At 45.1% G+C, this 23,971-nt stretch overlaps 1 long non-coding RNA gene and 2 pseudogenes across 1 annotated transcript; 2 read left to right on the top strand and 1 right to left on the bottom strand.

Annotated features, from left to right (window-relative positions):
- LOC136794753 (serine/threonine-protein kinase MARK2 pseudogene) overlaps nucleotides 1-2,751 on the top strand; it is a 14,312-nt pseudogene extending 11,561 nt beyond the window's left edge.
- The window catches only part of LOC131760789 (serine/threonine-protein kinase MARK2 pseudogene), a 25,652-nt pseudogene extending 1,681 nt beyond the window's left edge, over nucleotides 1-23,971 (top strand).
- On the bottom strand, nucleotides 6,910-8,395 carry LOC136794755 (uncharacterized). The gene is made up of 3 exons (XR_010841926.1): nucleotides 8,344-8,395; nucleotides 7,715-7,884; nucleotides 6,910-7,027 (listed from the first exon to the last, which is right to left on the bottom strand). It is a non-coding gene; the product is annotated as an uncharacterized lncRNA (long non-coding RNA).

Here is a 23,971-nt window from a genome sequence, read left to right as displayed (position 1 = left end):
GTCTGGTGGTTAAGAACTCTCTCAACTCTTGATTAACTGAGAACGTCTTGATTTCTCCCTCATTTTCGAAGGAAAGTTTTGCTAGATACAGGATTCTTGGTTGACGGTTTCTTTCCTTCAACACTTCAAGTACATTGAGCCATGCCATCTGGCCTCCGAGGCTCCTGATGAGAAATCTATCTGCTCATGACCTTCCTGGCAAATCTTCTCTCAGCTTCATAGACTTTCATAACGTGCCTTATCGTGTCTTAGGCAACAGAACATTTTGTATGGTATTGTGAAGTCAGTTAAGTTGTAACATTATTTGGAGACCAGAATTTAAGGGGAAGGAATTGAATGTTTCAAGTGTAGACGTTATGAGGTCTTTAAAATTATTACACATTTTCAAACTAGAAATAAAAAGGCCACTGAAGTATCCTAACCGATTTTAATTTATAACAAAGTGAATACCAATATCTAATAACACACGTAAAGAAAAATTTCTTGGGGATCCTTTTTCCTAAGTGTAAAGGGGCCTTGAACTCAAAAAGTGAGAAAACCACTGTGGTTTATCCCCAGCTGCGATGGGTCCATTTCTTGCTCTGACCTCACAGTGCACCACTGTGATGTACTTCACAGAAGCCCTATAAGAGCCCAGCTGGGCCCAGGTTCTTGGTCCTTGAAGCCCAGGAAGCTGCTTTTGGTGACCTGACGGCCTTGGACCCACAGTTAGCTTGTTTTTTCCTTGTTCCTGCCATTTTGTTGATTTTTTTTAGTTATTTTTTTTTATAGTTATAGTTTTTTAGCATAGTTAGTGTAGTTAGTACCAGTTAGCGCTGTTGGCACAGTTAGCGTAGTTAGCGTTGTTTGTTAGTGGGGATAGTTATTTAGCCTTGCCTAGTCAGTGTAGTTAGGCCACAAGGATGCAGGGCCTCACAGCCAACTCCGCTGCCAAGGAGGCTCATATTAGTGATTATGAGATCCTCCACACCATTGGCGAAGGCAGCTTCGCTAAAGTGAAGCTGGCCCGGCACATTCTGACCGGGACACAGGTGGCTGTGAAGGTCATTAAAAAGAGGCATCGTAACTTCTCGACTTTCCAGAAGCTACTGTTGCGGGAAGTGCACAGTATGAAAGCTCTGAATCACCCCAATATTGTCAGACTGCTGGGGGTGACTGACACAGAGGAGGCGATGTTCTTGATAATGGAGTACCTCAGTGGTGGGGACATGTTCGACTACTTAACCACACATGGCCGTATGCCAGAGGCACAGGCCCGAGGCCTGTTCCAGCAGCTGGTCTCCGCTCTGCAACACTGCCACCAGAGGGGTGTCGTGCACCGGGACCTGAAGCCACCGAACCTCCTCTTCGATGGCAACATGAACCTAAAACTTACAGACTTTGGCTTCAGCAACATATGTGACACCAGCGGGACACTGGACACGATCTGTGGCACACTCCCATACACTGCCCCGGAACTCTTGCTGGGGCAGAGCTACAGCGGCCCTGCGGTGGACGTGTGGAGCCTGGGAGTAGTGCTCTACTTCATGGTAACCGGGTCCCGGCCCTTTGTGGGAAAAGACGTGCAGGAGCTGCGGGAGCGGATCTTAACAGGGCAATACCCCATCCCAACCTACCTTTCTTTAGAGGTACGGAGTCTCCTACGAAAAATGATCGCCCTCAACCCCAGTGACAGAGGCACCTTACCTGACCTCATGAGGCACCCATGGGTGACGATGGGCCGGAAGAAGCCACCCCAGCCACCCTGTGAAGAGGACCTGGAGGGGACGGTGACGAGTATGCTGGACTCGGTGTGGGACGACATGCAGGCCGGAGGAGAAGGCAGCGTGGGCTCCAGGAAAGCAACGGTGGTGTCCTCCATCACAGCTGCAGGGCCCTTGTGTTCCGGGGACGTCCGTGGCGGTGAGCTCGAGCCTTTGCCAAGCCCTGAGTTGTCCACCCGGGAAACCGGGCAGCTCCACCAGGGAGAAAATGTGCCACAGCGGGAAGACCGGCAGGCAGGGCAGAAGACCAGTGAGCCTGCCTGTCCCCCAGCCAGCCTGGAGTCGAGGACTGCCACCCCCAGCCCAGCCCACCAGTGTGGCCCTGGGGCGTCCCCCTCCCCCAGCAGCAGGACTGGAGCCCCAGAGGGAACCAGCTGCCCCCTGCGTGTGTCCAACAGTGGAAGGTCCTCCCGCGCTGCGCAGCCTGAGAGTATGTCCTCATCCATTCCCTCTGGCCACAGCCAGAAAAAGCAAGGGGTGGCTGGGAGAATCTGGACCTTCTTTGCAAGGCATCTTTGTTGCAGTTGCAAACTGCCCAGCATGAGGCGTCACAATAAAGTGAAGCCCATCTGAACCCCATGGGTGACCGAGGCAGGAAGGTCAGGCTGCCGCGCTCCCTGGGACCCGGTCCAGTGGAAGGTGTGTGTGTGTGTGTGTTCTCTGCACGGCCTTCAGAAGCATCGTATCCAAGACCCTGGCCAGCTCAGAGGATGGTCCGGAGCAGCCAGGGCGACTGAGAGAGAGGCCACCGTGGCTGCAGGTCCGCCCCTCAACCCTCACCTGGGTGAAACTTCAGAGACTGGACTGTGATTCCTGGGGCACGTCTCCCCTCCCCCAGTCTTCTGTCTTCCGTGTTGGTGGGGGAGGTGGTGGGGGGGATAGTTCTTGGTTGGTGGGGGAGGCGGTGGGGGGGATAGTTCTTGTTCCAAGAACTCCTTGCTTCTTCCAATTCTAGTTAATAAACTTGATGCTCCAGAAAGATGTATCACACTCTGCTTTGCGTCTTCCCTGCACAGAATTGGGGCTGTGCATTTTCCAGGTAGACAAGTGTGTAACCATGTAGCGCTTGGAGTTAATCAGAACAACTAAAGGGCAAGATGACCTAAGAGAATTAGCACAGTGACTCCCAACAGCAACAACTGCTGCACCGCAGGGCAGAGATGCAGAAAGTGTGAAATACCTTCCTGCGCTAACGTTACCGAACATTTTCAGAAGGGCCGAGGGGAACGTTTGGTCCCTGCAGCCTGTGTTCATGACAACAGAGAGGCCCCTGAGAGGATAAGAAGGCCCCGTGAACCAGCCTGTGTGCGGTGTGGTAAGGTCCCTGTGCAGCTGAGTTTCATGACTGTCAATGCAGCAGTTGGGCTCTCCTCTTCCCCCGTGCGGAGGGGGCCCTGATGCATGGGTGTATTTTATTTTTTGGATGTGCACCATTTTAAAAGTCTTTATTGAATTTGTTACAACACTCCTTCTGTTTTATGTTTTGGTTTCTTTGGCCGCGAGGCATGTGGGAGCTTGGTCCCCGACAAGGGATCCAACCCGCACCCCCTGCCCTGGAAGGCAAAGTCTTCACCACTGGACTGCCAGGGAAGTCTCTTTTTAAATTTCATTGTTTTGATACAGGGGTTTGACCACGGGGACTGGAAGATTATACTAGATGAGCATACTTTCAAAACACTAGATTTGTCAGCGTTCCCTGGTTCCCTGGTTCAATGAGCCCTTGAACACACGGGTGACTGGAGCAGGGTCTTCTTCCCGGAGGCCTCTCTCTGGGGGCACATGCTCTCGGAGGCATCGCCTGCACAGTCCCGTTGGCTCTCGTGCGCTTACAGGTCACTTGCCGACTGCGGAATCCTTCACCGCAAGACACAGAGCGCTCTGACCGCGTGCCTGTGAACCACCTAAACAAAAAGTACGGCAGCTTAGTTAGGACAGGTAGGACAGATCCTACAGGAAGTGCCTTCCAAAGGAAAAATCGATCCTAACGTGATGACTTGTCGCAGGGCCCTCACACGTCTCTCTGGGAATGGGCAGCAGCACAGATAACTCCCAGCCATACGCTCAGCTTTTCTTTTACTCAGAGAAGCAACAGAATCACCACGTGGAGACAGCCAGTAGAGGGGCGGGATAGAGCCGTCTTCAAGTACGTAAGGAGCCATGACTTGTGCGGCTTCATAGAGTAGAGCTAGGGCAAAATTAGGTGGAAACTTCAAAAAGGTGGGTTTCAACTCACTGAAACCAAAGGGAAGAAAATAGTGCTAAGTCACCTATGTGCTCTTTGTGCTCTGAGACATTTGCATGTTTTCTAATGTAATTGTCATCTTGTTCCCATTCTTGCAGTGAAGACACCGATGTCCACAGGGTTAAATGACTCTGGTCATTTAACTAACTCTGGTCACATAACTCTGGTCACATGACTAACATGCCAGCAAAACTGGGACTGCTTCTAGTTTTATCTCTCACCCTAAAGTTCACAATGATTAAAGGGGACTGAACCAGGAACTGGACACCTTGGAGATATTGAGTGCTCTGTCACTCAAGATGTCCGAGCTGCCACCAGGAGACTGCAGAGTAGGGGTTCCTAACGTGAGCCCCGTGGTTCTCCAAGGGAACCATGGACTTGGATGGGAAAAGGAGTACATCTTCATTGTCACTAAGCTCTAACGGCGGTTGAGTATTGCCTTCAGTTGTAAAAATGCAGGCCACAACGTGTAGTAGGAGTAGCAGCAATACCTGTGATTTTGTTACCAATAGAAATCATAGCTCTTTTCACATGACATGAAAATTGTGGCAGGCATCCAAAACAGCAATTGCATTCATCACCGTTTCAAAATCAGTGGTACTAGTAGATCCTATTATTTTGTGTGTTAATAGAGAAGCAGCTTTACTACTACATCACATTTAAAACTCCTGCAGTAACTGTATTTCAGTATAATTAGTTGGCTTCCTTTGGAATCAAGTGTATTTTATTTTATAGATTTAAAACCCTTGTTTGAGAAGGGAGCCACAGGCTTCTCTAGACTACGGAGGGCTCCGTGGCACTGAAATGGGAAGGACCCCTGATGTAGAGGGACCTAGGGTTAGATGATCTCTACTGTGTCTTCTCGGTCGGAAAGTGTATGACTCTGCTTTTTCTAGGAGCGGCTAAAGGCTTGAGAGCACTCAGTAAATAAGGATAAATTTCCCAGTGTGAATTCTCACTTTGTGAGAATCAAGAATTGACGTAAACCAGTTTTCTTGGATCAAATCCCTCCCAGTTATTCTAGGATGGGTTTGCTGCTTCCTGAGGGACAGATGACTCTTGCACAAGCTCTTCCTTTGAAGGATAGGAAGAGCTCATGCCAGAGTCAGGGTGCCTGCGGCACTGGAAGAGAGGTCAAGGGGTCTGCGGTACCCACGGCTCTTCTAAGAACGTGTTCCGAGGCATCTCCTTTGTTTCACGGTGTGACCATGCCTCCCGCTTCTCCTCCAAGGCACAGATCATGGATCCGGGGTGGGCATTTGCACAGAGCAGTGAGCTGTACAACATTATGTACACCTCCGATTCCTCCTCAGTAAAATGAGGTTGATAATAGTGTCTGCCTCACAGGTTTATGCTCAGTAAGTGCTACTAGTGTTTGGTTTTTTTGTCTTGGTTTGTTTGGTTTTTTTTTTTTCTTTGTTTTTACTGTGAATTTTGGCACTGTGAGCTACAATATTGCCTGCCATATCAGTAAACAAAGGATGTTGCAGCCATCAAGCCATCACATGGCTGCCCTGATGGTGCACCACCCCGAGGAGACTCAGGATGAGAAAGCACAGGACACTGGCCCCAGACCGTGGAGGTGCACACTTGTGTCCAATCATAAATAGTCATCCATCTATTAGCTCGAGTATCCGATACTGTAAGAGTCTATGGTGCCAAAGGCCCATAATCTGCACAGGCTACTTTTAATTCCTTTATAATTTTATAAGGGAGGGGTTCCCAATTAACCTCCTCATCAGTTTCTGCTTCAAATACCACAGGGAAACAAGCAGCCAATTCAGGCTCGGTAGTTGTGGCTCCCGGGCCTAGTTGCTTCGCGGCATGCGGGGTCTTCCGGGACCAGGGCTCGAACCCGTGTCCCTTGCATTGGCCAGCAGATTCTCAACCACCGCGCCACCAGGGAAGCCCCTATGCCCACAAAATTAAAAAAATAAGTAAATCAAAGGAAACGGAAGGAGAGTAGAACGGTGTGCAAGTCTGTGGGTTTTCGACCCGTGTTACGCTTTCTTCTGTCCTAGCTTTCCATCCCGGCCCGACCATATTCCCTTTCCCAGTCCCATCCAGACTGCTTTCCTGTGGGATCTGCCAGCCTGAAAATGGAGTAGGTAGTCTCCTGAAGCCCAGAATTGGTCAGTGAGTTCTGCTGCCTAACCTGTAAGCGGTCATCTCCTTCCTCAGCTTCCTTGCTGACCCAGGGATTAGACGACTGTTTGCTAAATAAATATTATGAATACGTCAATCCCGTCGTCCTGTAATCCCCTCCAAAGGAAAAACCCTTCACATGGTGATGGAAAGCAGTGTCCCCGTAGTTTCATGGAAAATGTTGTTTTTAATTTACTGATTGGATGCAGATTTAAAGATAAGTCGACCTTTGAGGATTTGATTCCTATCTGAAAACCCTGATAGGCAAGAAAATTGTTTAATTTTTTTTCTAATCTTTAAATTAATTTCTATCCAACCTAAGTTCCTTTCCCATCCAGCTGTCAGGCAATTTCAGTCTTCATTATGTTGGAGGCTCCCTTTTCTCCAAGCAGGAAAATGATCCAGGGAGCAGAGGCATTGCCAATGCAAGAGGAGTCTTCTCTGGGCTTTAGACATTGGTAATAATGCTTCCCCCTGAAATGTCTCTGGCTGAAGTTCGCAGAATCCCTTCAGGAGCGGTGCCTCCGCTGCTTTGAAGTTTACGTATGAGGTACAAGAATCTTGGCAAAGCTGGGAGCCGCTGTTGTAGGCTTCCACCTAGCCAACTCTTGATATCCGGCCACCTCCTGGAACACTGATAGAATGGGGCAAAGACCCCCACTCTTCTAAGAGCTCCCTCCCCCTCAATCTTCTACCTCCTTCCTCTCTCTGGGGAATCGTCCCCTCTTCCCTCTCTTGCAGTCCAGGACCACCTGTTTCCTCTTAGGACCTTATTTCCAGAAGGACGTCTGATTTCATCTCTTCATGAATTGTTTTCTAAAAGACAGGAGAACGTGTTGACTTCAGGCAGCTTATATCCTCGGCCCTTCCAAAAGTCCTGCAAGAAGGAAATATCAGGGTCCTGACTACCCGCTTGAAATAAAGGAGGGGAAAAGAACTGGGAGAACAAACTCACTAATATTTCAGTTCATTGCCTCTCTTTAGGAGACCCCTTCAGGGAAGTTTTGACCTGCATCTGCTACTTTTTCATCTTGCTGTTTGAATCTTTTTTTTTTTCATACTGTGGAACTAAATCGTTTCAAATGTCTGTTTCCTTCCCTGTGTCAGTCAAAACAGCCATCCATCTCAGAACATCGTTTTCTCTGCCGTGTGTATATACAGTTGCTCATGTGAGTGAAACTATGATAAGTGATTTATGTTTGCATAGGCGACATCATTGCCCACATGGAATGGGCATCATTGCCCATAGTAGGCACTCCCTATTTATTCAGTGTGTGAAAGACAAAAAAGTCCTTTTGAGCCTAAACTTCTCGTTTGGACTCAGGTCTTTTGATCTCTGTCAGTTCAGTGGGTTCTTTTCTCTATTTTCTTAATTGTGTACACTATAGTCAAGGTACAGTCTTAGGCAGTAAGTATAAAAATATCAATAAAGAGAGGTTCTTGCTTTCCAGGAACGCATACATCAGCTTTCTATAATTGAGGGTTTTTGAAATGCTCTGTAACAACTTTAACTTTCAGTGCTATCCATTTTCTTTTCATTTCAGATAGAGTTTATTTTACTTACCTAGCAAAGGTGGAGACCTTCAAACTTTTTACTCCAGTACTTGTACCTTTAACGTTTCAGGCAACTCTTGCAGTGCTTTGGTGATTCCAGTTACTTTTGTAGGTTTGCGGCTCTTCCAGAGATGTGAAGATTTTCCATAGTCCTCATACTTTGGTGTGATTTGGAATCATCTAGAAAGGTTAAAATTGCAGATTCCAGAGCTCCACCTGAAATAGTCACTAGATACTGAAGTGGATCCCAGGGATATGCATTTTTAACCAGCACTGCTGGTGATTCTGTTGCTACAGACACAATGCAGTGGGCAGGTATCGGACTCTTCACTGGGTATGACAGGGAACGGAAAGAAGGGCTTTCCCACTATGTTTATAGTCTTGTGGGAATGATAGTCCCACAGCAAAGATCAGGTAAACGAGATAACGACACATTATAGTCAATGAGATGAAGGAATTGAGCAGTGGGTTGAGATAGAGCAAATGGGAATGGTTGCTCTTTTCACCTTTACTCCTTTCTTTCTTGATGCCTTAATGATTCATAATGGAAATTTGAAATAACTTTCACACTGTTCATGTTTCTCGAATAAAGATTTTGCATTTAACCAACTCGGAGTGTTAAAATCAAGAAAGTTTAACCTGCCACATCTCTCTGTCAAAGGCAGTTGCTTTTCCATTCTGGGCTTTCTCAATTGCCTTGTTCAAGTAGCCTGTAATAGTAAAAATAATAATAATAAAATAAAAAAATAAAAGAAAGAAAGAAATGTCCCAACTCCCAAAAGGTTCAAATATGCCAACAAAAGCAAAACTTCCATTTCTTAAATCATCGTCTTTCCACTTCCTAAAACATTAGATCTTTTCTTCGTAGTTTGACTAGGGAACTAGCAGTATTTCCAAGAGCCATATTCAAGGGGTTTGGAAGTCTTGCTTGACTCCCTCATGGGGACCACGTTGACTAGGCAGCAGAAAGCCGCTGATTCATCTGTACCAACACAGAATCATGTGTCATTCTGTTCTATACTTTTCTGTAATATAGGAAGAGACTGCGTAAAGAGCAGATGTCTGGACTTGTACAGGACTTTTGATCCTTTATAGCATTACAGCTGTCGCACAGTAGATGATCGCCAGAGTTGGCCGGAAGTCTGCCCTGAAGGTATGATTCCAGACACGTCAAGGGTTTTAGGATGTATCAGATGACTAAGAGTGCATTTACCCTTTACTACTTCTCCATAGAAAGTAGCTTTGGGTTTGGAGGTAAACTTTCTAACTCCTAACTAATCTTACTAGAGAAACGAAGACTTCTAAGCTTCCTCTGTCCTCTCCACTTCCTGACTGCATTTTAGCCTATTCCTCTCTAGCTGGTATTTGGGAAGAGCAAAGAACAACTCAGATGTCTTGAGAAGCAGAGGTATGGGATTTATCCACTAAATAATATTTCATGGGCATTCGTTAAGTGTCAGGTGCTATGCTAGGCACCTGGGATACAGTGGTGAGCAAAGCAGTCATGATCTCTGTGCTCACGGACGTTGCAGTCTCGTGAAGGTGTCAGTCAAAAACATCACTCAAAATAAGTATGAAATAGCAACAGTGATCAGATCTGTGAAGGGTAGGCGCAAGGTAACTTCGGATCCGGGATAAGAGGCTTGACTTTATCGGGGAAGTGAGAAGAATGAGCTAAAATCTGAAGGCTGTAAAGCAATTGACTGGATTAAGACGGTAAGAAAGTGCCTTCCAAGGAGAGAGCAGCCTGTAGCAGGAAGGAGCATGGAAAGAAGGAAATGGTCAGAGAAGGCCAGCAGGAGCAGAGAAAAAACAAGAGGAAGCACGGTGTGATTTGAAGCTAGTGAGAGAGGCCGTGTTCAGGTTTTTCCTATATCCTTAGAGCAATAAGAAGCCACTGAAGCTTTCTTTTCTTTCTTGTTTTTTGTTTGTGTGTTTGTTTGTTGAGGAGGGTGGGGTACGAAAGAGAGGTGAGGAAGAGGCTAGGGAGATGAGGGCAAGAATGACCTGATCAAATTTATGTGTGACAGGATGACTTTGGGTGCAGTGTAAGAAAAGATTGGAGAGAGAACTAGTAAATGAGTTTAGGAAGGTATTGAATTGATTTGAATGAGCTATTATGAAAGCTTGGGATGGTGATGAGAGAGAGAAAAGCGGATTTAAGAGATATTTAAGAGGCAGAATTGACAGGAGCTGATGATGAACGAAATATAGGAGGGAGGTGAGGCGTGAAGGGTTAGTCCTAGGTTTCTGAGTGCAGCTGACGAGACGGTGATGCCAGTCACTAAAAATAGGGAAGAAGCCAATAGGCCCAGATTTGTTGGGGGGGAATAGTTTGATTAGGGGTCTGCTAAGTTTTGAGGTGCCACTGAATATCCAACAGGCCACTGTAAAGACTGGTACGGAGCTAAGAGAAGAGGTCTTGAGTGGAGACGTACGAGTGAGAGGTGTTTCCACATAGTTGGTAATGGCAGCTGTGGGAGTAAGAGGCGTTGTCCTCAGGAGGGAACGTTGGGTGAGAAGGGGAGAGTGGGTAGCCCCAGTGTCGAGGAACTGCCCAACTTCATGACGGACTACAGGAGGGCGAAGCTGCGTAGGAGACCAAGAAGAAATAGCGAGGAAGGCAGGGAGAGAGAATTTCTCAGAAATAGAGGGAGTGGGCAATAATGTCGATTACGACTTGAGAGGTTAAGTAAGATGAGGACTAAAAACGCCTGATGGATTTAATCACGTAGAAGTCACGGCGCACCTTCAAGCTGTGTTAGAGAAGTGACAGTGCTGGCAACCGGGTTGAAGTGGGTTGATGGGGGTGAGGCAACGGAGTTAACAAGTCGGAGAGGTCACATCGTGACTGGAGAAGGGATTCAGTGAGTTTTGGTTTTTGGAGCTTATGGACATAAACAGAAAATATTGATTAATACAGGATGGTTTAAATAAGTGAGGCAGTGAGTGGAACAGTCCATAGTGTCCCAGAGAAAAAAAGCCATTTTGAAGACGTGTAGTCATCTGTAGAGCTAACATATCATCCTCACTGTGTACTGAACACTCATGCGTATGCTGTACATGCGTGCATGTGTCAGTCCTTCCAACCGCCCGGTGAGGTAGATGGTATTCTTGTCCTATTTGATATCTAAGGAAACTGGAGCATAGACAGGGTAAAGTTATCCCACATGATAAATCTGGTGAATGACAGAGGCAGCATTTGGACCCAGGGAGTCTGATCGGTCTGAGTCCGTGGTCTCACCACCCCACCAGACAACCTCAGCGTCTGCAGTACCACCTCTGCCACATAATGTTACATAATGCCCAGGGTGGCTAGGGTACCATATGACTCCGACCCACATCAATACTCTGAATATGATGTATGTCTAAAGGCCAGAGTTTAGACGTTAAATTCTTTCCTTAATTGATTACTTAATGGTGAGCAGAAAGACAGCGTGACTTCAACAAGAAGAGAGCATGCCCAAATCATTTGAGTCCTTAATAGGATGAAGAAGGATTTTGACAAAGTGGACCCAGGCGATAGAGTTAAAATTGTTTTCAGATTCATTAAATCTTTAACCTGAGATTTCCTTCCGGGTTAGGAAAACATTCAGTGATTTGAAGATGGTATTTATGTAAGAGCCAGTTAACTGAGGATCCACTTTAAAGATGTTTCGAAAACTAGGATCTCTGACATTTATTTTTCTTATATTTACTCACTGGATAGGACATAAAGGAATTCAGTAATCTCTTTCAAGGAGCTTATCAACAATCACCATTTTAATATCTTCTTAGACTTTTCAAGTAAAAAAAAAAAGTCTGGAAAATTTTACTACTGCATTGAAAAACTTAGAAATAAAAGAACCTGTGAAGCTATGTTTCAAATTTATATGTTTCAGGTCGGATTCTCGTCCTTCTGAAATAGTCAGACAGCCTCGCCATGCACCAGAAGTACTATAAACCAAAGCAGGGGGAGATTTATCTTGATACCACCTGCACACGGCATCTTCATTCTTGTAAAGTGCAGCGTGTGGCAATAGCTCGGCCTTTGGAGAGACACGTTAAAAAAGGGAAGTTGGGTACCGTCCCGACCTATAAAGGTAACTTGCCATTTCAAAAACTAAAGAGCCAAAAACCAAAACCTTCCTTCCAGCTTTGAGATCTAACATCAGATCATGATTTTGGTGCATTGCCAAACGTAAGTCTCCGTGGCTTAGGAAAAAACTTTTTTCCCTGTTGTCTACATAGTATTGTATAGTGAGAAAAAAACGGACTGTTGGCTTGATGGAGAGTTAAGAGGCCTGGATTCCTGTCCAAATTCAGCCACTTAATTAGTTTTCTCTGTCTCCAACCATGAAAACAAAGGATACCTCTGAACAAGCATTATGTCATATGTGTCACATTATGCCACATTTAGTCGGCACTGTTCCTTTCCTTCCATCCCAGCATGGGTTGAAACTCTACTGAGCATACTGGAGCCTTTGAGAAAGTCAAATAAAGAGCAGCCCTCTTCTCCATTCAAGTTCTGAACCAACCGATAAAGCAAAAGAGTGAGCAGGTAGAGAACCAAAATACTCCCTTTATACTGAGAAAGGCTGGAGTAGAGGGTGAAGCTTGCATCTGTTAGCAGATGGTCCCTGATACTGAACCTCAGAATACAATAGGCTTGTCCACCCAGCGAGACAGTGTTGGAGCACCACCTAGGCAACCTGCTCCTCCAAGACTTCCAGCCTGGAATACCTCCTGCCTCCTGGCAACTGACTTGGAAGAGTAAGGACTGTACAACGTATGACCAGGTTCTTCCGCCCCAATCAGTCTGAGTCTATAATGGTCTGTTGCTTTTGGGCAGGGAGTGGGGTCCTTTATTTTTACACAACAGGCTATCTTGTTAGTTCATATTTTTTTCGTTAATAATGTAATTGCATATTTAGGCTTACAGCCTTTTCACTGGTTATGTGATATAGCTGAACGGGTATGTCCTAATATACAACCCTTTTGTACGAGTGATGCCATCCACAGTAAAAGTAATGATGTATACGTTAAACCGGTAATAAGAGAATACATACTTTTTCTTTCAGTGTCACTCTTACCAGTTTAATGGGTAACTAAAGTATATGGTATCAGTATGGCTGTGATCTGTATGTCAGCCCAGGAGGGAGATCTGTACAAAGGATACATTTTTAAGACAATGCACATGGTGAATAAATATATTGTTAGAATCTAATACAGCATACAGTAATTGCTAAGTTATGTATTTATTGGTATGCAGAGGAGACAGTGTATTGTGTAATAATTTGACATAAAAGGTAATTGGTGAACGGTCTGTACTAGGTCTTTTAAAACAACCATAGTGAGATTTTCTTTTCTCTTTTTTTCCCCACAAAGTCTATTGAAAAATACAACAATAGTGATACTCCTTGATGCTGTGACTATTTACATATGAGACACACACATACACACACACCAACGCTAGTTCTGGCTTCTCATTAGCTGGGTTTCCTATAGATTCCTGTACTTCCACTCCCGTAATCCAGTGTTGAGGATCCCTGGGTTCCTTCTGGCCTTCTCTCTCCTCATCTTCCCTAGGGAGGAACAGGGATCCTTGTATTTCCAGGTTTTCGGGCATGGGACAACGAATACTAAGGGCCGAGGGAATAATTCGTCGTTCTGCGTGATGATTGTACTGCAGGCTTTGTAGATACCTATGGCAGGACAGACAGGTCTGTAGCTGAAGAGAAATCACAATGGGAAGGGACTCTCTCTCACTGTCACCGAAGAATTAAAGAACAGAGCAAAGGCAGAAATGGGATATGATTAGAAACAAAAACGAAAAACTCTACAAGATGGTGAGAAGGGTGACATGTAGATTCTGGAGACGTGGTTCTGTGAAACTGGTGGCTCTTAGACACAGAAACATACCTGCCCCTAGCAGCAGCCTTGCTTTAGAAAGTCATTCAGATTAACATGTAGATAATGAAAATAGGTCAGTATTTGATGTGATACTTTTTAGGGACGACTCTTCTGTGTGCCGGGCACTATAAGGAATAGAGATCTGAATTGAGCATCGTTGTTGACATTTAGAAACTTTACAGTTGAGTTGAGAAAGAAGAGCGGTAATAGCCTGAAGAATTAGGTAAGTCATACGCGAAATCAAAACAGGAGATATCACAAGAAGAGGCGAATAATTCACAAGAAAAGTAATGGAACAACTAGGGCTTCAAACACTTAGACTAAGCAAGACACCACTCCAGGCTAGTCTGGGAATGCATCACGGACTAGTAAGTATTGATATATAGAAAGAGGAGGGATATCCTAAAAGCTTAGGTTGAGGCGAGCAAAGAAATCATACAGCCAGAAAGATAAGAGGGTGGTTCAGCAAACATGGTGGGAACCAGAGAATTTCAGGATCTGAGAGATCGGTGAATGCTTCCAAACATGTAGGTTGAGATCAGATTGTGAAGTCTTGCTTGTCAGACTGAGGAGCTTCATTAACGTTTTTCTAGTAGCCAGTAACAAGTTCTCAGTTCTGCTACCAGATAGGACATAGCAGATGGCAGAAAGCCATTACTTCCACTGAAACAGCTTAAAAAGATACATAAATTTTAAAAAATCTCTTTTTAATGGAAGCAAAGAACTAAAATTACAGACCGAGGGGAGCCCTTCCTACATGAGCTGAGATGGCCAACTGTGTACTTCTCTGGGAGCATTTGTCAAGTCTAGGCCAAGGCTGAAAATTCGGGTAGCATCAGCAGCGGGGCCCTCCTAGGGGAAGGGAAGGAAACCAGCGGAGCACCTGACATGTAGGCCAGTGTGACCAACCGGGGTCTGTAAATACCCCTGATGTGTGGCTGGTTTTCCTCGCGGGATGTGTGCTGAGTGATGAGGGGGCATGGTAGGCTAGAGGACTGAGACTTCTAATCATCAAATCACGTTTAAAAGGAAGCTAAGTAACAGAACATTGGTTTCCCGAGGGCAACACCAATTTTCTGTGGTAGGAAAAAATGTTTATGAGAGCTGAAAAACATCCTGTTTTAAAGTTTTAAACGAGATTTAGAAAATTTGTCACCAGGAGGTGGGGAGAACGCAAGGAGGAGTGCAGACCGTGATAAATGAGGATGGCTGTTCTACGAATGAATCACAGAACCACACTGCAGGGGGTGGGAAGGAAGGGGATGACCTAAGTCACTCTGGAAGTGGGTTCTCACTGGACACCATAAGGCAGTAGACAAAAAGAATACTATACAAATAGTGTACTCTAGTTGGTAATTTCTTGTTTTGCTTTCACAGGGGTATGTGTTAGCAGCTCTGAAACTACGACCAAGAAAATACATTGCAGATAACGAAAGCCTGGCTTCTCCCTGTCAGAGACAGAAGTTTACAAACAGGAAAAAGGTACGGACTATATAATAATGACCCTGTGTGCTGGAATGGCATTCAAGGTTTCAGTATGAACGCATAGATACAGGGAGGAAAAAAAAAAATTGCGTGTGTGTGCGCACGCGTGCACGCATATTCAAGGATCAGGGTATACACAGTCAACCTTTTAACCCTCCCAATGGCCAAAGCTAGCATGCTTTGAGCAACAAAATAATGATAGTGTTGGATTTCAGTCCCTCGATATATATGTAGATACAGATATCTATAACTATGTCTAGGTATATATGCATCCCCTGGAGTCTATATGGATATCCATAAAGTGCATAAATGGGGAAGAAGGGACAACTCTTCCCTTCCAGAGGATTCCAATTAGCAGAAGTAGAAGGAACGAAGGAAGTAGAAGGTCACGGTTAGAACAACTTCGTGATAATTGTTGTAGGCACAATGCACAGTGGACGCTAACATTGAGGGATAGTACTTTAAGAAGAAGCAGAGTATTTGTACAGTGTCAAAGGATTGTCTCTCAAATAAGTATTTATTAATTACAAGGAGAAAAATAGGAACTTAATAGACAGGAAACTTGGCAGAAACTACCTGAACCAAGGATCAAGTCACTAGTAATAGGACTTAGTGACCTATTGTTCCCCCTGTTAGTATGCATTAAGAAGGGCAGTAATGCATAACCTCGCTCTAATCTTGAGAAAACACTAGATAACCCCGGATTGAGGGACATTCTACAAAACCTGTAGCCAGTGTCATGGTCAAAAGTGTCAAGGTCATGAAAGACAAGAAGAAATTGAGGAAGCATCACAGATCGGAGGAGGCTAGAGAGGCAAGGCAACAAAACACAATGTGGGATCCTGGATTAGACCTCGGGCAGAATAAAGGACAATATTGGAAAAATGGTAAAATCCCAAAGTGTTGCTACGTAAAAGCCCAGAATATTTGGGATTTCATCACCCTGTACACGAGAGAGGACCCAAGCCTTACATTAGTGTTTAGATTGTAAAATGTGGACTTTGTTCGGTGTCCTTGTGGAGTTACTAAAGATTACAACGTATTTCAAACTGCCAAGAAAATAGAGGGGATTTCCTAGAAAAATTTATCTGAGTTGGAAATAAAGGTGTACCTTTTCCACTGTCCCGATAATGCTGCCCACTGCTTGTAACCTATGTAGGCCTTAGAGAAGGAAGGGAGGGAGGGAGGGAGGGAGGGAGGGAAGGAAGGGGAAAGAGTCAAGGAGAGAAGGAGGAAAGGACAGAAGGAAGGAAAGAAAGGAAAGGAAAGAAGGAAGTAGTACATACATCGTTGAGATCTCTGAGGTGTCCCATTACTTATCTTCTGTGTGGCTCAGCCTCATTAGGCTAACACAGTCTTACAAGTTACTGTAAAATGGTTGATTTTTGTGTTCATCAAGTGACCTTGGAAACTCCAAGGCCTGTCGCAAGTGAAGGGGACTTTCAATTCCAGCACCATGAATGTTTTCTAGAAAGACTCACTGCTCATCTTGAAGCACTATACACTTAACCCTTGCACAATGTGGGAGTTGGGGCGCCCCCCTTCCCCGCCAGGCAAAATCACAAACAGAGTTCTTCTATCCCTAAATCATCTGTCAGCTCAGACTTCTATAAAAGAGGGAAGCATTTTTGTGTGTGTGTCAGCCCCTTAACGAGATAAAAGTTAATTTTATTCTCTGCTAATAACGTTGGACGTGATTCTGTGCCAACGTCCTAATCAAACAGTGTCTAAACAAAGGAATAAAGTAGTTCCTTGAAAACACTAGGTGACAGATTTAATCTGTAAACCTAAATGAAATATTATGAGGCTCCATCAGCTTTGTGTATAGAGGGAAAGATACCTGTCTATTCTCAGTGCTACTTTTTCCTTTCTCTTTGCGGTGTCCCTGTATGTTGAACATCCAAATAATTTGTAATGATAAATAGTGCATGTTAATGAGTATTTTGGTATAATACATACTATCGAGGGTGGCACCATGAGAAATCATAATTTAGTAGGAACTGTCCATTTTGAGAGGCGGTACAGAGGACAGAGGATGCCACTTTCAGGCGATCATAGTCACTACTGAGGTGGCAGAGGTTGTGTGCTGCCCTAGGGCGGGGCCGGTACCTCCTGTCATCACAGCCGGACTCAGAACAACCTTGGGGTGTTGACAAATTATATGATGCTGCTGCTGCATCCTCACAGCGCGACCCAGGCAACGTCCAGGACACTGGAACAAAAGCACAATGCGGTATAAACAACGTTGTGAGCTCATGCATGCTGGGGTTCCAAAACCGTGTGCTGCGGCGGCATTGCTGAGGACTAGCTACAGGGAGGGGGTCAGCTGTCCCCGAGGGAAGTGAGGGAGGATGGAAGCCCAGCTCTAAGGACCAGACAGCCCTCCTTCAGAGCCAGAAGTTTCCTTTCCTCCTCTTTTCCCCCAGAAACTTTGACCACCTCTGGGCAGAAGGGGAAAGGACAGGGCCCGTCTGTAATTGACCAGGCTTAGGTTCGGCAGTGACTGTGCTTAAAACCAGAAGCCATGGGCAAGGTTGGGTTTTCCTGCTCAGAGCAAAAATGAAGGCTCTGTGTTGAGGTGAGTTCAGTTACAGAAAAAAAAAAAAAAAAAAATTTGACATGCAGTTCTTAAATTTTTCTGTACTCATAGCACCTATTAATTTTTCTTGTAATGTGTTTTATGCTTGAAAAGGTCTTTCCCGTCCTGATAGTTCTAGTCCAGTTTAGCTACTTTTCCACTGAGCACTTTAATCAAGTCAGAATTTATTCTGACGTACGTGATGTATGTGAGTTTGAGCTCTCATTTTGCTTTCTTTTCTTAACATTAGTTGACCAATTTCCCTCATACAATCTTTTTTTTTTTCCTAACAACATTATTGTGATATAATTCACATACTGTACAAGTCACTGTTTAATGTATACAATTGAATGGTTTTTAGAGTTGTGCCACCATCGCCACAGTCAACTTTAAGACATTATCACCATCCCCCAAAGAAACCCTGTCCCCTTTAGCATCTACTCCCAATTCCTCCCATGGCCTCTCCCCCTCAGGCCTGTCACAACTGACTGTTGAGCTACTTTTTTCTCTAGAGGTTTACTGAGTGTAGACACTTCGTATGAAGAGAATCATACAATCTGTGGTCTTTTGTATCTGCCTTCTTCCCTCCCTGACCATGATGTCTTTAAGGTTCATCACCTTTGTAATACATATTAGTACTCTATTCTTTTTAATGGCCAGATGATATTCCATTGTACAAATATACCACATTTACCTATCGGTCAGTTATTTCCAATTTTGGGAGCTTTATTATGGCTTTGATTTGAGTTACTCCCACTTTTTGGTTCTTATAAATAATGCTGCTGTGAACATTCACGCACAAGTTTTTGGGTGAACCTGTCTTCGTTTCTCTTCGGTCCATACCGAGGAGTAGAATCACTGGGTCATATGGTAACCCATACATGGAACCTTTCGAAGAACTGTCAGACTGTTTTCCAAAGTGGCTAGACCATTTTACATTCCCGTTTGCAAAGTCTTAAGGTTGCAATTTCTCCATGTCCTCATCAACACTTGCTACTATCTCTCTTTGTGATTAGCATTTCCCCAATGACTAATGATGCTAAATATCTTTTCCTGTTCTCATTGGCCATGTGTAAGTCTTTATGGGAGAAACGTCTATTCAGATCCTTTTCAATATTTTAATTAGTTGATTTGCATTTTTATTATTGAGTTTGAGTGTTCTTTGTATGTTTTGTTTTAGAAACAAGTTCCCTTTCATATATATGATTTTAAAATACTTTCTCCCACTCTGTGGGCTGTCCACTTTCTGGATCATGTCCTTTGTAGCAAACAAAGTTTTTAATTTTGATGTGGTCGAATTTATTTTTGTTGTGGTTGTAGCTTGTGTTTTGGTGTCATGTCTAAGAAACCATCTCCTAATCCAAAGCATGAAGATTTATGGCTACACTTTCTTCCAGGAGCTTTAGAGTTTTAGCTCTTAAGTTTAGGTGTCTGATAAGTTTTGCCTTAATTTTTTGTATATGTTGTAGGCTAGGAATCCAAGCTCATTCTTTTTTTTTTTTTTTTTTTTTTTTTTTTCAAGCTCATTCTTTTGTATGTGGCTATTCAGTTGTCCTGCACCATTTGTTGAGGAGACTATTCCTTCCCCGTTGAAGGGTCTTGTCACCTTGGCAGAAAATCAGTTGACACCGATACGTGGATTTATCGCCACACTTGCAACTCTCTTTGCATCAATCTGTGTGTCTATGCTATGCTAGTACCACACTCTCATGATTATCACAGTTTTGTAGTAAGTTTTGAAATTGAGAAGTCTGAGCCCTCCAACTCTGTTCTTTTTCTAGATTGTTCTGGCTATTCTGAGTCCTTTATATTTCCACATGAATTTTAGGATCAGCTTGTCAATTTCTGCAGAGAAGCTGGGATTTTGAAAGGGATTGTGTTGAATCTGTAGATCAGCCTGGGGAGTGCTGTCATCTGAATAATAGTAAGTCTTTTGATCCATAAATATAGGATGTCTTTTCATTTATTTAAATCTTCTTTAATGTCTCGGAAAAAAAAAAAACAACTTTCTGTAGTTTTATACTGTTTATTTTTGTTTGAACTATTCTTCCCTCTATGATGGCCTGTTAAACTCATTTTACATGGGTCTGTTTCTCTACTCTAATTATATTCCATGACTCAACGTCTATTCCTGTACTAATGCTGCACTATTTTACTACAATAGCTTTACGGCATGCTTTGACATCAGATAAGGAAAGTTTTTCTATACCTCTAGTAATTTGCTTTTCTGAAACTTACTCGTCCTCACTCATTCCTCCCACATGAATGTCAAAATTATCGTTAAGTTCCGAAAAAAGAATTCTACGGTAATCTGAGTTGGAATTACGTAACATGTTGCAGTTCACTTAAAGAAATGGACTGTTCGGCTTTTCTGTTACATGGTTCAACGGTGTGTTACAGTTTTCTTTATAGGTTCTGTGATGGTTAGTTTTATGTGCCGTTTCTCACCCATACCTGATCAGGTGAAATTTAATGAGGCTTTGGACTTGGAATTGGTGTTGGAATGGGTTAAGACCTCTGGGGATATTGAGATGGGGTGAGTGTATTTTGCTCATGAGAAGGACGTAAATTTTGGGGGGACCAAAGGGCATAATGTTCCGGACCCGTTTCTGTCCCCTCAAAATTTATATAGTGAAGCTCTAACCACCAGTGTGACTGTATTTGGAGGTAGGGTCTCTAAGGAGGTTAGGGGTTAAATGAGGCCATAAGGGTGGGGCCTTAATCTGACAGGAGTAGTGTCCTTCTAAGAAGAGGAAGAGACCCCAGAACTGGGTGTGTGTGTGCACGGAGAAGAGGCCATGTGAGGATGTAGTTAGAAGGTGGCTGTCCACAAGCCAGAAAGAGAAGTCTGACCCAAACCAACCCCGACAGCACCTTGATTCTGGACTTGTAGCCTCTAGAACTGGGAGAACATAAATTTCTGCTGTTTAAGGCACCCCATCTGTGGTTTTCTCTTTTGGTGCCCTGCAGACTAAGACAGGGTCTACTACACATTTCTTAAGCATTTTTTCCCAGGTATTTTTTTTATTATAATAGCATTCAAGGTGGTATTTGGAATACTGGTTCTGAGACTTCTGTGCACATATTACTAGTGTTCCTCTGCTCCTTTTCTTGAAGCCTGCTCTTGTCCCTATTGCCTCAGATCCATCTATCTTGTAGCTTGTTATTGAGCTGCTGCATTCAAAGGGACCCGACCTTGGTTATTAACCTTTGTACTGGAGACGGAGACACTGTGATTTCCAAATGCAGTCCTTGAGGTCAGACACATACATTCATTCATCTTAGAGACCGGTCGGACTTTTCCCCCAAATTAAAAACAAGACAGTATTAGAAACGAGGTGATGATTTGTTACGTGTGTGTGCTTTCTTATATATTAGTCTCTTAAATCAAACAGAAAACAAAAAGCGGAGCTACAAGCCAAAGTTACGACAGTACTAGCTTTTCTCATCACCCGTCTATCTACTTTTACCCGAGGTCTTTATTTCTTCCTAAGGCTTTGAGTTACTACTGTCCAGGGTCCTTGACTCCAACCTGAAGAACTCCCTGTGGCAAGGCAGGTCTGGTGGTTAAGAACTCTCTCAACTCTTGATTAACTGAGAACGTCTTGATTTCTCCCTCATTTTCGAAGGAAAGTTTTGCTAGATACAGGATTCTTGGTTGACGGTTTCTTTCCTTCAACACTTCAAGTACATTGAGCCATGCCATCTGGCCTCCGAGGCTCCTGATGAGAAATCTATCTGCTCATGACCTTCCTAGCAAATCTTCTCTCAGCTTCATAGACTTTCATAACGTGCCTTATCGTGTCTTATGCAACAGAACATTTTGTATGGTATTGTGAAGTCAGTTAAGTTGTAACATTATTTGGAGACCAGAATTTAAGGGGAAGGAATTGAATGTTTCAAGTGTAGACATTATGAGGTCTTTAAAATTATTACACATTTTCAAACTAGAAATAAAAAGGCCACTGAAGTATCCTAACCGATTTTAATTTATAACAAAGTGAATACCAATATCTAATAACACACGTAAAGAAAAATTTCTTGGGGATCCTTTTTCCTAAGTGTAAAGGGGCCTTGAACTCAAAAAGTGAGAAAACCACTGTGGTTTATCCCCAGCTGCGATGGGTCCATTTCTTGCTCTGACCTCACAGTGCACCACTGTGATGTACTTCACAGAAGCCCTATAAGAGCCCAGCTGGGCCCAGGTTCTTGGTCCTTGAAGCCCAGGAAGCTGCTTTTGGTGACCTGACGGCCTTGGACCCACAGTTAGCTTGTTTTTCCCTTGTTCCTGCCATTTTGTTGATTTTTTTTAGTTATATTTTTTTATAGTTATAGTTTTTTAGCATAGTTAGTGTAGTTAGTACCAGTTAGCGCTGTTGGCACAGTTAGCGTAGTTAGCGTTGTTTGTTAGTGAGGATAGTTATTTAGCCTTGCCTAGTCAGTGTAGTTAGGCCACAAGGATGCAGGGCCTCACAGCCAACTCCGCTGCCAAGGAGGCTCATATTAGTGATTATGAGATCCTCCACACCATTGGCAAAGGCAGCTTCGCTAAAGTGAAGCTGGCCCGGCACATTCTGACCGGGACACAGGTGGCTGTGAAGGTCATTAAAAAGAGGCATCGTAACTTCTCGACTTTCCAGAAGCTACTGTTGAGGGAAGTGCACAGTATGAAAGCTCTGAATCACCCCAATATTGTCAGACTGCTGGGGGTGACTGACACAGAGGAGGCGATGTTCTTGATAATGGAGTACCTCAGTGGTGGGGACATGTTCGACTACTTAACCACACATGGCCGTATGCCAGAGGCACAGGCCCGAGGCCTGTTCCAGCAGCTGGTCTCCGCTCTGCAACACTGCCACCAGAGGGGTGTCGTACACCGGGACCTGAAGCCACCGAACCTCCTCTTCGATGGCAACATGAACCTAAAACTTACAGACTTTGGCTTCAGCAACATATGTGACACCAGCGGGACACTGGACACGATCTGCGGCACACTCCCATACACTGCCCCGGAACTCTTGCTGGGGCAGAGCTACAGCGGCCCTGCGGTGGACGTATGGAGCCTGGGAGTAGTGCTCTACTTCATGGTAACCGGGTCCCGGCCCTTTGTGGGAAAAGACGTGCAGGAGCTGCGGGAGCAGATCTTAACAGGGCAATACCCCATCCCAACCTACCTTTCTTTAGAGGTACGGAGTCTCCTACGAAAAATGATCGCCCTCAACCCCAGTGACAGAGGCACCTTACCTGACCTCATGAGGCACCCATGGGTGACGATGGGCCGGAAGAAGCCACCCCAGCCACCCTGTGAAGAGGACCTGGAGGGGACGGTGACGAGTATGCTGGACTCGGTGTGGGACGACATGCAGGCCGGAGGAGAAGGCAGCGTGGGCCCCAGGAAAGCAACGGTGGTGTCCTCCATCACAGCTGCAGGGCCCTTGTGTTCCGGGGACGTCCGTGGCGGTGAGCTCGAGCCTTTGCCAAGCCCTGAGTTGTCCACCCGGGAAACCGGGCAGCTCCACCAGGGAGATAATGTGCCACAGCGGGAAGACCGGCAGGCAGGGCAGAAGACCAGTGAGCCTGCCTGTCCCCCAGCCAGCCTGGAGTCGAGGACTGCCACCCCCAGCCCAGCCCACCAGTGTGGCCCTGGGGCGTCCCCCTCCACCAGCAGCAGGACTGGAGCCCCAGAGGGAACCAGCTGCCCCCTGCGTGTGTCCAACAGTGGAAGGTCCTCCCACGCTGCGCAGCCTGAGAGTATGTCCTCATCCATTCCTTCTGGCCACAGCCAGAAAAAGCAAGGGGTGGCTGGGAGAATCTGGACCTTCTTTGCAAGGCATCTTTGTTGCAGTTGCAAACTGCCCAGCATGAGGCGTCACAATAAAGTGAAGCCCATCTGAACCCCATGGGTGACCGAGGCAGGAAGGTCAGGCTGCCGCGCTCCCTGGGACCCGGTCCAGTGGAAGGTGTGTGTGTGTGTGTGTTCTCTGCACGGCCTTCAGAAGCATCGTATCCAAGACCCTGGCCAGCTCAGAGGATGGTCCGGAGCAGCCAGGGCGACTGAGAGAGAGGCCACCGTGGCTGCAGGTCCGCCCCTCAACCCCAGTGTCCCGCTGGGTGAAACTTCAGAGACTGGACTGTGATTCCTGGGGCACGTCTCCCCTCCCCCAGTCTTCTGTCTTCCGTGTTGGTGGGGGAGGCGGTGGGGGGGATAGTTCTTGGTTGGTGGGGGAGGCGGTGGGGGGGATAGTTCTTGTTCCAAGAACTCCTTGCTTCTTCCAATTCTAGTTAATAAACTTGATGCTCCAGAAAGATGTA

This window comes from Kogia breviceps, chromosome 8 (genome assembly GCF_026419965.1).
Source record: "Kogia breviceps isolate mKogBre1 chromosome 8, mKogBre1 haplotype 1, whole genome shotgun sequence".
NCBI classification, from domain to species: domain Eukaryota; kingdom Metazoa; phylum Chordata; class Mammalia; order Artiodactyla; family Physeteridae; genus Kogia; species Kogia breviceps.
This window is presented reverse-complemented; position numbering and strand designations above follow the sequence as displayed.